This window comes from Pantherophis guttatus, chromosome 1 (genome assembly GCF_059756535.1).
Source record: "Pantherophis guttatus breed Tessera chromosome 1, ASM5975653v1, whole genome shotgun sequence".
Classification (NCBI taxonomy): domain Eukaryota; kingdom Metazoa; phylum Chordata; class Lepidosauria; order Squamata; family Colubridae; genus Pantherophis; species Pantherophis guttatus.
Genome location: NC_142063.1, coordinates 258,454,644 through 258,468,949, shown reverse-complemented (window position 1 = coordinate 258,468,949; position 14,306 = coordinate 258,454,644). Strand labels below are relative to the sequence as shown.

General features: G+C 37.3%; 1 protein-coding gene across 4 annotated transcripts in view; it reads left to right on the top strand.

The window, feature by feature from the left end:
* The window catches only part of AHI1 (Abelson helper integration site 1), a 78,527-nt gene that overhangs the window by 44,431 nt on the left and 19,790 nt on the right, over nucleotides 1-14,306 (top strand). The window lies entirely within an intron of this gene.

Here is a 14,306-nt window from a genome sequence, read left to right as displayed (position 1 = left end):
GCTTTTTGCTGGAGGTGGTTGATGGAGTAAGAGGACCTCCCCACTGTGCCACTCCTCTTCTTGGTTCTAATTTTTTTTTATCATTCTTTTAATTCTAATTATTTTTGTATTTATCTTTTTTATCATTTGTAAACCATCCGAATTGGGGGGGGGGTGGCAACGTATAAATTTAATTAAATAAATAATCACTAACTAAAAATCCTGATGATTAAATAAAGTAATGATCTGGATAAGCTGAATCTTGACAGAATGGAAATGTGAATAGGCAATGCTCAAAACTATTGAGAGTTTTCTTACTCAATGGTGAATGTGCGTTTTACAATGTATTAATCTTTACGGGCATTTTACTCAGCGATATAGCTTCTCTGTTAGTGGTCAGAGAAATGCATAATCAAATGGGTCATCAAGGCTTTTAAATAAAGAAAGGGGAGGGGTTCCAGTCTTTGAAATAAAATGACATTAAAGTGAAATAAAGGTAATATTAAAGTTTACAAGGGGCAGTGTTGAAAATATAGTGAAGTCTGAGCTAATGTTGCAACTGAATCACTACAAATACATGAGATGGCCAGGCAAAAAGAAGAAGAAGAGGTCCAACTATATCTCAGCCAACACCTCTCTCCAATAGAATCTAAAACTTCCATAAATCTGAATGGATAGGCTAGCTATCATCTTTTTCCCCTTACTTCCTATGCCATCTCATTCTTGGATACTGCCTGGAAAGTCCCTGCAGTTTTCTTGGCAAGGTTTTTCAGAAGTGTTTTGCCATCGTCTCCTTCCTAGCACTGAGAGAGAAAGTGACTAGACCAGGGTCACCCAGCTGACTTCATACCCAAGGCTGGACTCACAGTTTCCCAATTTCTAGCCTGATTTCTTAAGCATTATGCCAAACAGGCTATAATCTGAATCAAGGTACAGGTTTGTAACAAGATAGAGGGAGTGTTCCTGGATTCAGATTTAATAAATATATCCTTTACAAACTACATGTTTTTTTAGACTACCTATGAGTATACTCAGATTGTAACATCAACCATGAAATAGCTATTCAATATGTACATTTAGTTCTTGCAATAATAATGTGATGAGCTTTTGATCGCCACAGAGAAGAAATTCTGCTAGATCATATAAGCTGCTTGCAGAAATTCCAGCCTATGAGATACTCACCTTAGTAGAGCTTGCTATTATGCATTAAATGTCTTTGCCTGGATTTTTAAATAGTTATCTGCTCTTTCAGAAGGCGTGGAATCCCATTGAGAATAGAACATTCTTACCAGTTCTTATGACTAGAAACCACTGCCCACCAGTTTTCAGTCAGATTCAGTTTTACTTTATTTACCTTGTACTCAACATTGTGTCCAGGAACTGGTCCACATGCACAGCTTTTCTTGTATAATATAGTACAGAGAAATAGAGCTCCCAAATGTCCTACTGTTATCAATGATTTCAATTATTTTCTCCCATTACTTTCTGAGATTGTCCCTGTAAGTTGGACTGGAAACAAGAATTCCAACTCATGAAAACAATCCAAATGGGTATAATGATTGACATCAAAAACTGCCAAGAGATTAAGAGGATCAACAGATCCACATCTCCCTCTGTTTCTCATGCAGGAATTCATCAATGCAAAAGAGCAGTGTTATCAGTTAAAAGATTTTGGGAAGGTTGTTTAGCTTCTAAATCCAAATAATGGAACTTCTGATTCAAGGAATTTTACTTGAGTAGACAGGATAAATGCTTTGTTTAAGTTTATGCTTTATTCTCTGTATGGTACTTATGCTTTTTACTTTATCTATGCATGGTCAGTTATCGAACATTTAATGTATCTTGGGTTCTCTGCAGCAGAGTCTCCTATATTGTTCCTAGATTCATCCCATTCTCCTCCAATCTAACTTGGAATGTTACTTTCTCCATGGGGCGGAGGTATTTTGAGGTCACTGTATGTTTATTTCCTTCAACCATGATAATTTTTACATGTTAAAAAGAAATCTTTACATTCTCTTTTTTTCCTTTAGAAAAATAATATGGATTATGCAGAAACCCTATTTCCACCAAAATAAGCCATCCCCTGATAATAAGCCCAATCGGGCTTTTGAGCTCATGGCAATAAAGTCAAGCGCTCATTTCAGGATTCAAAAAAAATATAAGATACGGTCTGATTTTCGGGGAAACACAGTAATTGGAATTTTCTCCCATTTTTTTGTCAGTAGGCATGGGAATAGAGATTAATGGGATGGGTTAATGGGAAGAACATCAGATAAAGGCATCTTTAGGTGGAAGCAATAGTAACTACACTAAAGTAGGAAGGAGAGTCAGGGAACTTAAACCCAGAGCATTGCAACAGCATTGCAAGACTTTCATGGGCATAAAGATTAATTGGTTGCGGAGAAGGTTGGGCAGCAGAAGCAAGAAAGTACAAGACAGTCTCAAGAATCAAGAAACATACTGTTGATGTAGTTCATGCCAATTAAGGATGCTCACAGGTAGTCCCAGTTCAAAGAGATTTTTGAATGAGCAAGTAATACCCTGATGGAACAGGTTCTCCCCTCGGTCACCTTAACAATTCCACAGATACTGCAATGATACTGCAGAGAAAAACCAGGTGTTATGAGCAACACCATGTGTTAAAACGATACTCTCATAAAGGTCATCTTTGACTTGCGATTGGTTGCTTAGCAACTGTTCAAACTTACAGTGGACCCCCCCCACCCCCAAATATTTATTTTTCGGATTCAAAGTTCCAATGGCCACCTGCTCCCAGTCACATGATAACATTTTGGACACTCGGTAACTGGCCCTCATTTAAGGCCATTTGCAGTGTCCCACAGACCCATGACTACAATTTATAATATTTGTTTATATTTTTACGTTTAGTTTCCAGCAAAAGAAGATGCCATTGTGGACTGTAGGCTCACCTTACGATCATGGTGATTTGATTAACAACCACTGTAAAAAAAAGTGTTGTAAAATCAGCTCAGTCACATGGATGACCTGCTTAATGAGCAGCTGAGTTACAGTTATAAATTGAGGATTACCTTTGTAAGTGAATTGGAGCACCACTAACTTCATGAGAAATACATCAGAACTAAATGGACGAGAAAAACTAATTGCAAAGGTGGATGGGTATTGCCACAGCCACTTATTCCTCTTTACCAAGAGGGGAAGGGTGTCGATCGCCATTAGTTAATGAGCAAGTTATGAACTGCTCAGTGCCAGTGCTAAACTGTTTAAAATTTGGTCTGTTTAAATGCAAGTTTGATAGCACCATGGTGAATTAGTTACTTATCTGGCAGAGGCTTTTTGTTGTTCCTCTGTTCCTTTTATCCCCACAATAATAAAACCATGTTGAGGTCTGAGTCACCCAGTAAGTCTCTGGCTAAATGTGAGCTTGAATCTCAGTCTCCTGGATACTAATGGATGCTGTAACCATTTAAAGTGTTTTAAATTCTTTTGAGCGTGGAAGGAAATGTGCTATAACTTCAAGTCATATACCCTTCCCTATAGTGGGGGATTTTTTTCCCCCTCTTAATCTCTTCTTTCCAAAATTAAAATTTTGAAACTTTTTTTTCAAAATTAAAGCATAATCCCATTCACCAGGAATATCTGTAAACAATATATTGTTTTCTTTTACTTCCATTAAACCACCACCACCTTTCTTGGTTTGGATTTTTTCTCTCTCCTGTTTTCTTTCCTATCTATGTATCTATCTATCTGAGTTGACATGATTAAGTGGAATGTGGGAAAATAGAAAATATCACAATCGCCTTGCTGTCATTTAAAGAAGAAGTCAAATTAACTTTGACTGAAAACTTTTAAATGACCTGAATTGTAAATGAATTCCCATAACATAAAAACTATGACATTATCTATGGGCTATCAATCCCAGCCTTACTTGGTGCTAGATATATTGTCTTCTGACCAAAAGTTTTCCTCCGGCTAAGATTCTCTTTAAACCCTTCTTCCTACCATCATCTCCCAAATCCCTCTCTCGGTTCTCCCCCCTCCCCCCCCCCACTCTCCAGAGTTCAAACTGGGAGGAGGTACCCTACCCTTGTATCTAGAAGAGCAATTCTATAGGAGAATGAATAAATAAATTCTACTACACATTGCGATATATCTGCCACTGAGTGAAGGGAATGAAATGTCAGTCCCAGATCATTTCTGTTATATATGTGATTCTACCAGGATTTTAAAACAAATGAAAAAAAAAAAACTGCAATGGCCTTTCCATAAGATAACTAAGCAATCATTAAATGGGTGTGTTAGTTGGTAAATGTATTTGATTCTAATCTCTAATTAAAATTCTGGCTTTAGTTGCTTTTATTTTTTGATGTAACAGGTCTTACTTCATTATAGCTCGGAGCTCTGCATTCTGTTCCTCTCCCCTCCCTTTCTTTATCCAATTTAGCAACCAAAATATTCAACTTCCATGGCTGAAATTGAAAAATCCGTCCAGGTTATTTGTCTATTACACATATTGGGAAAATTGGGAAGGATTCGAAATGCCTGCTTTTTCATTAGCTGCCCCTATGCTGTGGCATTATCTCCCCTTCCCCTTTACATCATGCATCAACTCTGCTTGCCTTTAGAAAAATAATTAAGACTTGCCTTTCCCCCAGGTGTTTGAGTCCAGCTGAGTGGAGCCTCCCTTTGGTTGTTTAATTGTCATGTTTGATTTACATTTTATGTATTAGATAGCTTTTTTAATGCTGTGTGGCTATTTTTTGTTATTGTTGTTTATTGTTTGTTTTTGCTCATGCCATCATGAGTCACATCGCTTAATTTGGGCAGCCTTATAAATCCAATAAATAAATCCATAAAATGTATTGATCTTAACAAAAATAGCATATACTTAGCACCTAAACCGCAGCTTTTTATTATCTGGTGCTGCATTGCATATTGAATCCCTTTTTTTGGCAGTTGATCCCTATTCTTCAGCAATGTCTGTGTTAGATTAAATTCACTGTGCAGTGACCCATTCAGGATACAGATTTTCTTCTATGGCACTAGTGTGCTTCTAATCATTGCCCGCTGTCCTTGCTATTATCTAAATCTGTGGTAAGGGCATGGATCTTGACCTGGTCCAGTTTTCCATTAAATAAAACCTTGATTTCCCCAAATTGCAAATGCATCACACTGTTGTACTCAGATGAATCAGTCTTTGATGAGATTTACCATTCATGCTTACAAATGAAGGCCCTCATAGTGTGCATCATTCCAAAACCGTATCCTTGAAAAGGGAGACCAGGGAAAAGCTTTGGAATTGGGTATAGTTTGCTCAGGATTCCAGTGGAACATCTATTCTAATACAGATTGGAAAGGCTCTGTGCTAGAATTTGAATGCCTGTTGTTTGGAAGGAAAGCAGCAGCAGAAGCTTGCAAGCAAGATTGTACAAGGATATTGCTCCAACCCTGTTGTTGTTATCATCATTAACATCCGGGAAAAAAATAACAGGCTTTTGTAAATATATGTTAATGTTTTATAACTTCCTTAGTGTAGACAATATGCAGGAATGGTTTAATATGTAGAATAGCAGCATACTGTGAATAATATATGAAAAATTCTATACAATGCAGCCATATACTATGCATTGAACAAATTGTTATCAAGAAATCCCTTGAGTTAGAGTATTTCCTTCAGTCAATTTAAATGAGTCTGTCTATATGCTTATCTGTCTGTCTACCTGCCTGCTTGCCTATCTATCTCTGTATCTCTAACTAACTAGCTATCTAGCTAGCTATTTATTCCAGGAAGAACTAATGCTGAATATTGCAGCTCAATTATGTAGTTCAATACACAGGAATTTATGTTAAGCAGAATCAGCCCTAGTTAGCTTACCCAGACATTGTGTAGCTATAGGCTACACAATGGTCAAGAAAATTATACAGTTGTATTTGTGTACACGAATGTCTGAATTGAGGCTTTATATCACATTATATTTAAATTCTTTTCTGGATAGCCCTTTAGCCAAGCAGTTGCTCAGTTGTCACAACTCTACATGATCATTTACTCCTTGATTATTGGCCTCAAAAATGATGAGCATTATTAATAGAAAGACCTGTCCCTGTAATATTGACAATGCCAATCCCATTTCTCCTCTCAATTTATACTCTGCAGGTAATAGATGTATGAAGAAAATCTTGCTTTTAAAAAAAGGGGATTGTGGCTTCTAGCCTGCCTTAGGCACAAACCCAGGTGGTAACCTTAAGCTAGTCTTTCAGCCCTAGGAAGAAGGCAAGGGCAAACCACTTCCAAAAACATTGCCAAAACATCCGGGACTTGTCCAGGCAATTACTAGGTTTTTGTGAACCTTGACTTAAGGGCACCCAAAGGAAAAAAAATCCCCAAAGCCAGTTTTGGCTGTTAAAAATTGTTCTCCATTTTAGCCAGATCATGAAGCAAAGTTCTAAAAGGTTGAAGATGGTACCTGCTGAAGCTCTGATTTCCTGTATACTTGCCATAAAGTGAAACAAAAATATACGGTGCTTGACTATATGGTGCTTCTGTCTTAAGGGAATTGTTCTGGTAGTACCTCTTTCTCTTGCTTCTTTGTCTTCGAGGATAGACGAGAGAACTTTGATATAAGGACAGTCTATTTCTTCAAAGAACAATCTCTTGCAATACATGTGGATTTTCTTCACCTTACTTGAATTTCCCCATTCTGTGCCACTCTTAAATACCAAACTCCAAGTCTTTATATAGGATTATTCTGGGAAAAAGAAATGGTGTTTGTATGCATATGCACCCAATCTATACACATTGCATACATTACAGTAGGTCCCTGATACAGTTTAGGATTAAAAGTGTTTCCAGAAGTGAGACTGTTAAAGACCCTTCCCTTCTAAACTACAGGAGGATTGAGCTGCCAAATCTCCTTGAATGTCTCACTAGAACTTCACTAGTTAGAACCGTATTCAAGAGGTAAACACTTAGAAAAATCAAAGCACAGAAAGCCTCTAAGCGCATTCTTATCCTGTGAACTGTTTTTCAGTCCCTGAAATGAACTATGCTTGTTGTCTTTTCATAAGTGTCTACACCTGGAAACCCCAAACTGTCCAATTTAAGTGGAAAAAAATGATTTAGTAGTTGCTACTGTTCAAGAAATGGAATTGCAAAGACTTACTGATCTATTGCACATTGCCCAGAAATCACCCACTAGATCCAATCTGCTTTCTGCCCACCCCAGCTCCAGGCTATTCTCTTTAAAATACATTGGATTGTGCAGTTTTTCCCAGCTGACTACTGACAGATGTACTGTACTGGCTTGCTCAGATCTTGTTGATTTCAGTTTATCTGAAATAATCATGACATCTGTTACTTGGCAATTTTTTTTTTAAATAAAAGAAAACTTCTATATCTTGTGGATGGAATTTTAATCTTTTTCCCCTTGCAAAACCATGTTTTTTTTTCCTCCATGTCCAGATATCACATTGTCTTTTGCTTTTCAAACTTACTCTTTTTTGAGATCTCACCATCAATATGGGATCATTTGCAAAGTAAAATACATGTACATCAATTAATTCACAAGTTTAGCATTTTAGTGGCATAGTAGCTTAATACTTAGGTATCCTGTATTTTAATATCTTACTTACTATAGAATTTAGCCATTTAGTAATTTAGCTTTTAAGTCTTTTAGTTTTATAGATTTTCTTCATTTAGTAACTGTTTTCTATTTTAGTTTGATCTTCTTTTAATTTGTGTAACCCACTTAGACATTTTTCTTTTACCTTATGAGCTTGGTAACTTCTTACAAAACTCTAAAAGTTGAGAGATATATCCACATCTCCATCTCATATAAGAGTAATATCACCACTAGTGTTTCTTATACATTTACCTATACGGGATGAACTCCCGTTACTTGTCCCAGCTTCTGCCAACCTAGCAGTTCGAAAGCACGTAAAAAATGCAAGTAGAAAAACAGAGACCACCTTTGGTGGGAAGGTAACAGCGTTCCGTGTGCCTTTGGTGTTTAGTCATGCCAGCCACATGACCGCTGTCTTTGGACAGCGCTGGCTCTTAGGCTTTGAAACGGAGATGATCACCGCCCCCTAGAGTCAGGAATGACATATGTGCAAGGGGAACCTTTACTTTTACCTTTTTACTGTACATTAAATAACCAAAGAGAAACTATACATCCTCATTTAGTCCTCCTTCAACAGTGAATAATTTCCTAAAGGTCCTCAGATATATACTATTCCTGTCACACAACCAATTTTCAGTTCCATATTTAAACAAAATATTCAAAGCCTATTCACTTGATTGTATGCTTTCTCTAATTTTTTCTTAGTGACTTGCTAAAGAGCAGAAAGATTGTCTGCACATCCCTGACTGACATAAAGCCACTCTGCATTTCCCAATTATTACCCTCAGCCAAACATCTTCCCAGGGACAGATACATTAATTCCATGGGGTTGGGGTTGCATTTTCTTACTACATTTTCTTACTACATGCATCCTTTGTATAGGTAACTATAACAATATGTTTACATTGTCAAGTTAAACAGGTTGCACAGCCACTCTATAAGCAAATCACAACAATGCAACTTTTTTTCTAGATGTACCATCTACACCTGCAGCCTTGCTATTTATCTGCAGTTGCGACATGTATGTTTTCCTCTTCATCAATAGTTCCAGTTCCAGTATTCAACATACTTTAATTCTTATACAAGTCTCTAAATAGTCCTTCCGACATTTCCTTATTCAAGTTTTATTCCAAATTATATCATTGGGTTTTTTTTTCCCATTCCATTCACTGTCCTGGGACTCCTTGTTTAGCACTCTTCACATGTATTCAGAACCACGTTTATTTCTTACAATTTCATTCTGCATTTTTTTTTCCTCTTTTAATCTTAGCCCTTTCTTTTTTCTCTTTCATGATTCTTCGCATTTTTTCTTTTTCTCAGGCTATACATTATACAATGCATTTCATTATCTTTTATATGCATTTTTTTCTAACCCACTAATCATCCTTTTTCACACATCAGATTATAACTCCACATACTTCTGTGGTTGTGGCATCAGCAAGAACTTGTTACTTTTATTCAAATTACAAAAGCAGTGTTACACTCTTCTTCTGTATGTGTATGTGTGTGTGTGTGAGTGAGAGAGAGAGATTTGGGGTATGAATTGTAATAAATGACACAGTGTTGGTGCCGTTTTAATCAATGCCCTTTTTATGGACAATGTTGTTGGTACAACTTTGTAGCATTCTTTTCATTCTGTTCCAAGCAGCTTTCCATCATCTTTTCTTATGACCACTTTGCAGTCATTATCTAATTCTTTTTTAAAATTCTATCTTTTATTGTGATCTCTCATAATAAACAATAAAATCAATCATGCTTTTATATCCCTGCCTTTGTCGTGTGTATATATAAATAAACTTATGAGGGTGGAGATTTATTCTTCAGACTTGTGGGTTGGTTTCCAAAAGTTTCATTACCAGACTAGGTAACATCTTTAGCGGAGTTTCAACTCCACTGAAGAGGTTACCAAGCCTGGTAACGAAATGTTCAGAAACCAAACATTTTATCCGAACTTGTGGGTTGGTTTCCAAATGAAACGTAACCAACCCATAAGTTTGGAGAACAAACCTCCACCTCATCCTACACCCGAGCTATACTTATTCACCACCATCGCAATTAAACTTATGCTTAAACCATATGTTAAAAAATAGATCTCCAACTAGGCAGTTGAGTTGTGGCAACTGGACTTTTTTTCTTTGAAATGTTTCACTGCTTATCCAAGTATTATCTTCAGTCTGAGAAGATTGGCTAGGGCAGGGGTGGGCAATTGTGACTCTTTTATAACCTGTGGACTTCAACTCCCAGAATTCCTGAGACAGCAAAGCTGTCTCATGAACTCTGGGAGTTGAAGTCCACAAGTTGTAAAAGAGCCACAATTGCCCATCCCTGGGGTAGGGAGACCCCATATATGTCCTTCAAGGTGGTTTCATTTCTCACCTATTCTGAATAGACTCGTTAAGTGATAAGCAGAGAGTCATTACGGGTTCCTTGCTCTAAATCCTTCTCTTAGTTGGGTTGTTAAGTGTGACCTTCCTAGTGAACCTGTGGTCTTGATTTTTCTGCAAGAGCAGCATTAAAAAACGGGGAAGGAGTTGGGTCTAAGGCGTGCAACTATTGAAGGAAGATGTTCACTTTAGCATAAATGGATTCCTTCACTCCTCTCTCAAAACATCTGTCTTCCCTGTTCAAAATGGTGAACATTATGGTCCTCAAAAGAATATTCTTTTTCTTTTAAGTGAAAGTATATTGCTGATTTTGATCCTGTGGCACTGCTTTTCCTCCTCTTGTGGAAAGGCTGCTTGGTTTCTCCAGTGTAGAGTTCTAAACACACTTTACCTCACTGTACTGCATACACTACATTATTCTTCTTGTGTTCTGATGTAGAATCTTTATAGAGTGGACAAACCTCTGTTTTATTGGAGTCTAGAACAACTTGCCAGAGCCATCTCCATTGACAAAAATGGAAATAATGTCTAAGAAATAGTAGCCAATAACATTTATCACATTGATCTATCTCGCAAGGTGAGTTGGCCCGTGGTAAGCTGTCCCACGGTAAAATAGCCATGGCGAATCAACCAACATGTATGATAGAAAACCTAATATCTAGAATATATATTGCCTTGCTAATGTTAAAGCTACTCCCATGATGAATTTGTAAGTCTGTGGGCAAGTTAGTTCTTTGAGGTGATGCCATGTAATTACATATATATCTTCCAGTATAAATCTTAAAATATTTGTGAGGAAATATTTCTTACGAGGATGACTAATACCACTGGCTTAGGTAGGCAGAATGCAGATGGAGAGTTTGCAAGCTTTCCCATGGATTCTTGCCAGTGCACCTGAATAATTTCAACCTAAAAACTCCTACCAGTTGAGAAACCAGGCAACTAATGAACTGATATCACCCACAGCGTTTAATTGAAGGATGCCCATACAGATGTTAGCAAATACTGAATTACTGAATATGGAGCTACCTGAATGTAGATTTGAATGAACGGGAAACTACTATAAAATAAATTTGTCTGAGGTTTTGCCTTGCTTTGCTTGCAGGGTTTTTTAAATCAGTAGTTTCTATTTTTTAACCCAAAATTTTATGTTTTGTTTCATAATACCCATTTAATAACACACCAGTGTAATAATACCCACTCAGTTACATCTGAGCTGCCTAGAATAGAATAGAATAGAATAGAATAGAATAGAATAGAATAGGATAGGATAGGATAGGATAGAATAGAACAGAACAGAACAGAACAGAACAGAACAGAACAGAACAGAATAGAATTTTTTATTGGCCAAGTATGATTGGAATTTATCTTTGGTGCATACTCTCTCATTGTACATAAAAAAAAGATACGTTCATCAAGAATCATAAGGTACAATACTTAATGATAGTCATAGGGTACAAATAAGCAATCAAATCATATTAGGAAACAGTCAATATAAATCGTAAGGATACAAGCAACAAGATTACAGTCATAAGTGGGAGGGGATGGGTGATGGGAACGATAGAAGGTTAATAGTAGTGCAGACTTAGTAAATAGTTTGACAGTGTTGAGGGAATTATTTGTTTAGCAGAGTGATGGCGTTCAGGGAAAACTGTTCTTGTGTCTAGTTGTTCTGGTGTGCAGTACTCTAAAGTGTTGTTTTGAGGGTAGGAGTTGAAACAGTTTCTGTCCAGGATCTGATCTGCCTACCTGCTGAAACTGCTAATTGTGTTTGATGAAAAGACCATCATGAACAAGGGTTCATGATATCCTGAAAGGAGAGAATGAATAGGATAGTCCAAACATTAAAATATTAAAGGGCAATGATAGAATATTCCCATCTGATCTGTTAATTTCTGATCATTGGGTGAAGATAAGAAACCACAGAGCAGATTGAGACCTGTATGTCTAAATCATTATCTCTTATTATGTTTGTACTTAGACACCATTGCATGGTAAGCAAGCTGCTACCGTACAGATATTTTGAACTTCAGCACCCAGGATCTCTTCCCAAATTGGCTGGGGCTGGTAGAATTAAAATCCAAAACATAGGCAGCAAGCTGACCTGACTCTACACTACAGCCATTACAACATTACAAAGCTGGTGTAAAACTCATGGAATATGAATCTATATAAAACATGGGTGTCAAACTCGCCGCGTCACATTGCCGTCACGTGACATTCCATGATGTTTTTCCCCTTCGTGGAGGCTGGGCGTGGCCTGCACGTGACGCATCCAGCCCACGGGTCACCAGTTTGACACCCCTGATACAGAATGAGACCTCAAAGCAGCACTTTCCATCGGTAGAGTACAGGTTAAAACTCCTGGCCTTCATGTTCAGGCAACACTGTTTATTACATTTTCTCTTTGACCTGTTGGATATTGATTAGTATTCAAAGTGTTTAGTTATTTGATTGTTTTAATTGTTAGGCGTATTGTATCTTTCCCAACCAGATGCTATCTGAATATGTTAAACTTTTGACTCTCATGACTTTACACTAAGTTGTTTCAGTTGCTATTGGGCTTTATTTTAGAGGCCCAGCTTAAAGAAACAATTATTTAGAGTTTTTAACTAAAGCAAAATGCCAGAGATGTAATTATCCAAGTTCTGCTTGTCTGCAATTGTGACCTTAACTGGACAAAGAGGCTCTTGAGACTGTGGCTCATGCCTTTGTTACTACCCTCTTGTTAAACTACTACAGTACTTGGGAACATCCTTTAAAAATAACCCAGAAGTAGCAGCTAGCATGAAAGGTGGTTGCTTATCTGTGGACAGGTGCCAACCAACCTGTTTACCATAATAACACTTTCGCTGTGGGAGCTGAACGAGTTGCCAGCAAAGTTCCAGGCCAAGTTCAAGTTGCTAGTTTTTACCCATAAAGCTTATACAATATGGCTTGGATCGTCACTACCTTTTAACTATCTGCTTGCACAAGGGAGTCGCTTCCTGAGAGAGGGAGCTGGATGCCTGGAGAATGACACTTTCCCAAAGCTCCCTCCCTGCTGATATAGAATAGAATAGAATAACAGAGTTAGAAGGGACCTTGGAGGTCTTCTAGTCCAACCCCCTGCTTAGGCAGGAAGCCCTACACCACTTCAGACAAATGGTTATCCAACTTCTTAAAAACACCCAGTGTTGGAGCATTCACAGCTTCTGGAGGCAAGTTGTTCCACTGATTAATTGTTCTAACTGTCAGGAAATTTGTCCTTAGTTCTAAATTGCTTCTCTCCTTGATATATAGGAAGGCTGTTAAAATAGTATTCTTTGGGGAAGAAAGTTGAGTAGTGACTTTCAATATTTTATTTTGATTATTGTGTTTACATTTTTAAACAGTTAGGCTGAATGTCTATAGAGATTCTCAATCATCCAGGCCATGGTTGTCTCAAAGGGGCTTTTTCCAAAAAGCAACTGGACTTTCCTGGGTGGTTTTTTTTTTTTTCCTTTGAAAACATTTCCCTTCTCATCCAAGAAGCTTCTTCAGGGAACTGAAGAAGCTTCTTAGATGAGTAGCGAAACATTTTCAAAAGAAAAAAAAAACACAAGTCCAAGTTGCCTTTTGGAAAAAGCACTTTTGAGACACACAATTGGCTAGTTAGAATCACGTGAGGCACATTCATGATTGCAAATAAGCAATTTGGAGGGCACCAGATTGGGGAATGTTGCTCCTGACAATATGTAATTTTTTATTTATTTATTTATTTTGTCTCTCATTATTATCTCCACTACTGAGCTTAATGTATCTATTCTCCTCAGGGCACTTATACTATTGAATCTGGTTCTTTGACAGTCCTATATCAACATAAATCACTTCACAATAGTTTTTCCGGGTCTCTCAGACTGACCTTTGAAAATTATTTCAGGACAAAAGTTTCTTCATTTTTTAAAAAAATGTTTCTTTTAAGTGTGCCTTCTCCCTTACAGATATATACTTGCCAGTTGCAAAAAAAATAAAAAAAATAAAAGCACCCTGCTCACAAAAACGTTTGTGAGCTTAGTAGCCACTAGAATAATAAATGCAAAAGACTATTATATGCGCAATGTATTCTACATGGCTGGAATTAAAGAGCAAGATGAATGGAGCAAGGATGTCATATGATCAAAGAGAATACATTGAATTGCTGATACCTGTTCTTTAAGATAAAATGAGTGCTCCAGTACAATCTTGTAATGGAGATGTAGAGTAAATTCCTACTGGACCAAAAAAGAAACGATGACTGATGAATTCAGCAACAAGGAAAAGCAGCAATATTTTTAAGCAATACTACGCAGGGATTTTCTTCTGCCATTTCCCCAAATCATTTGAA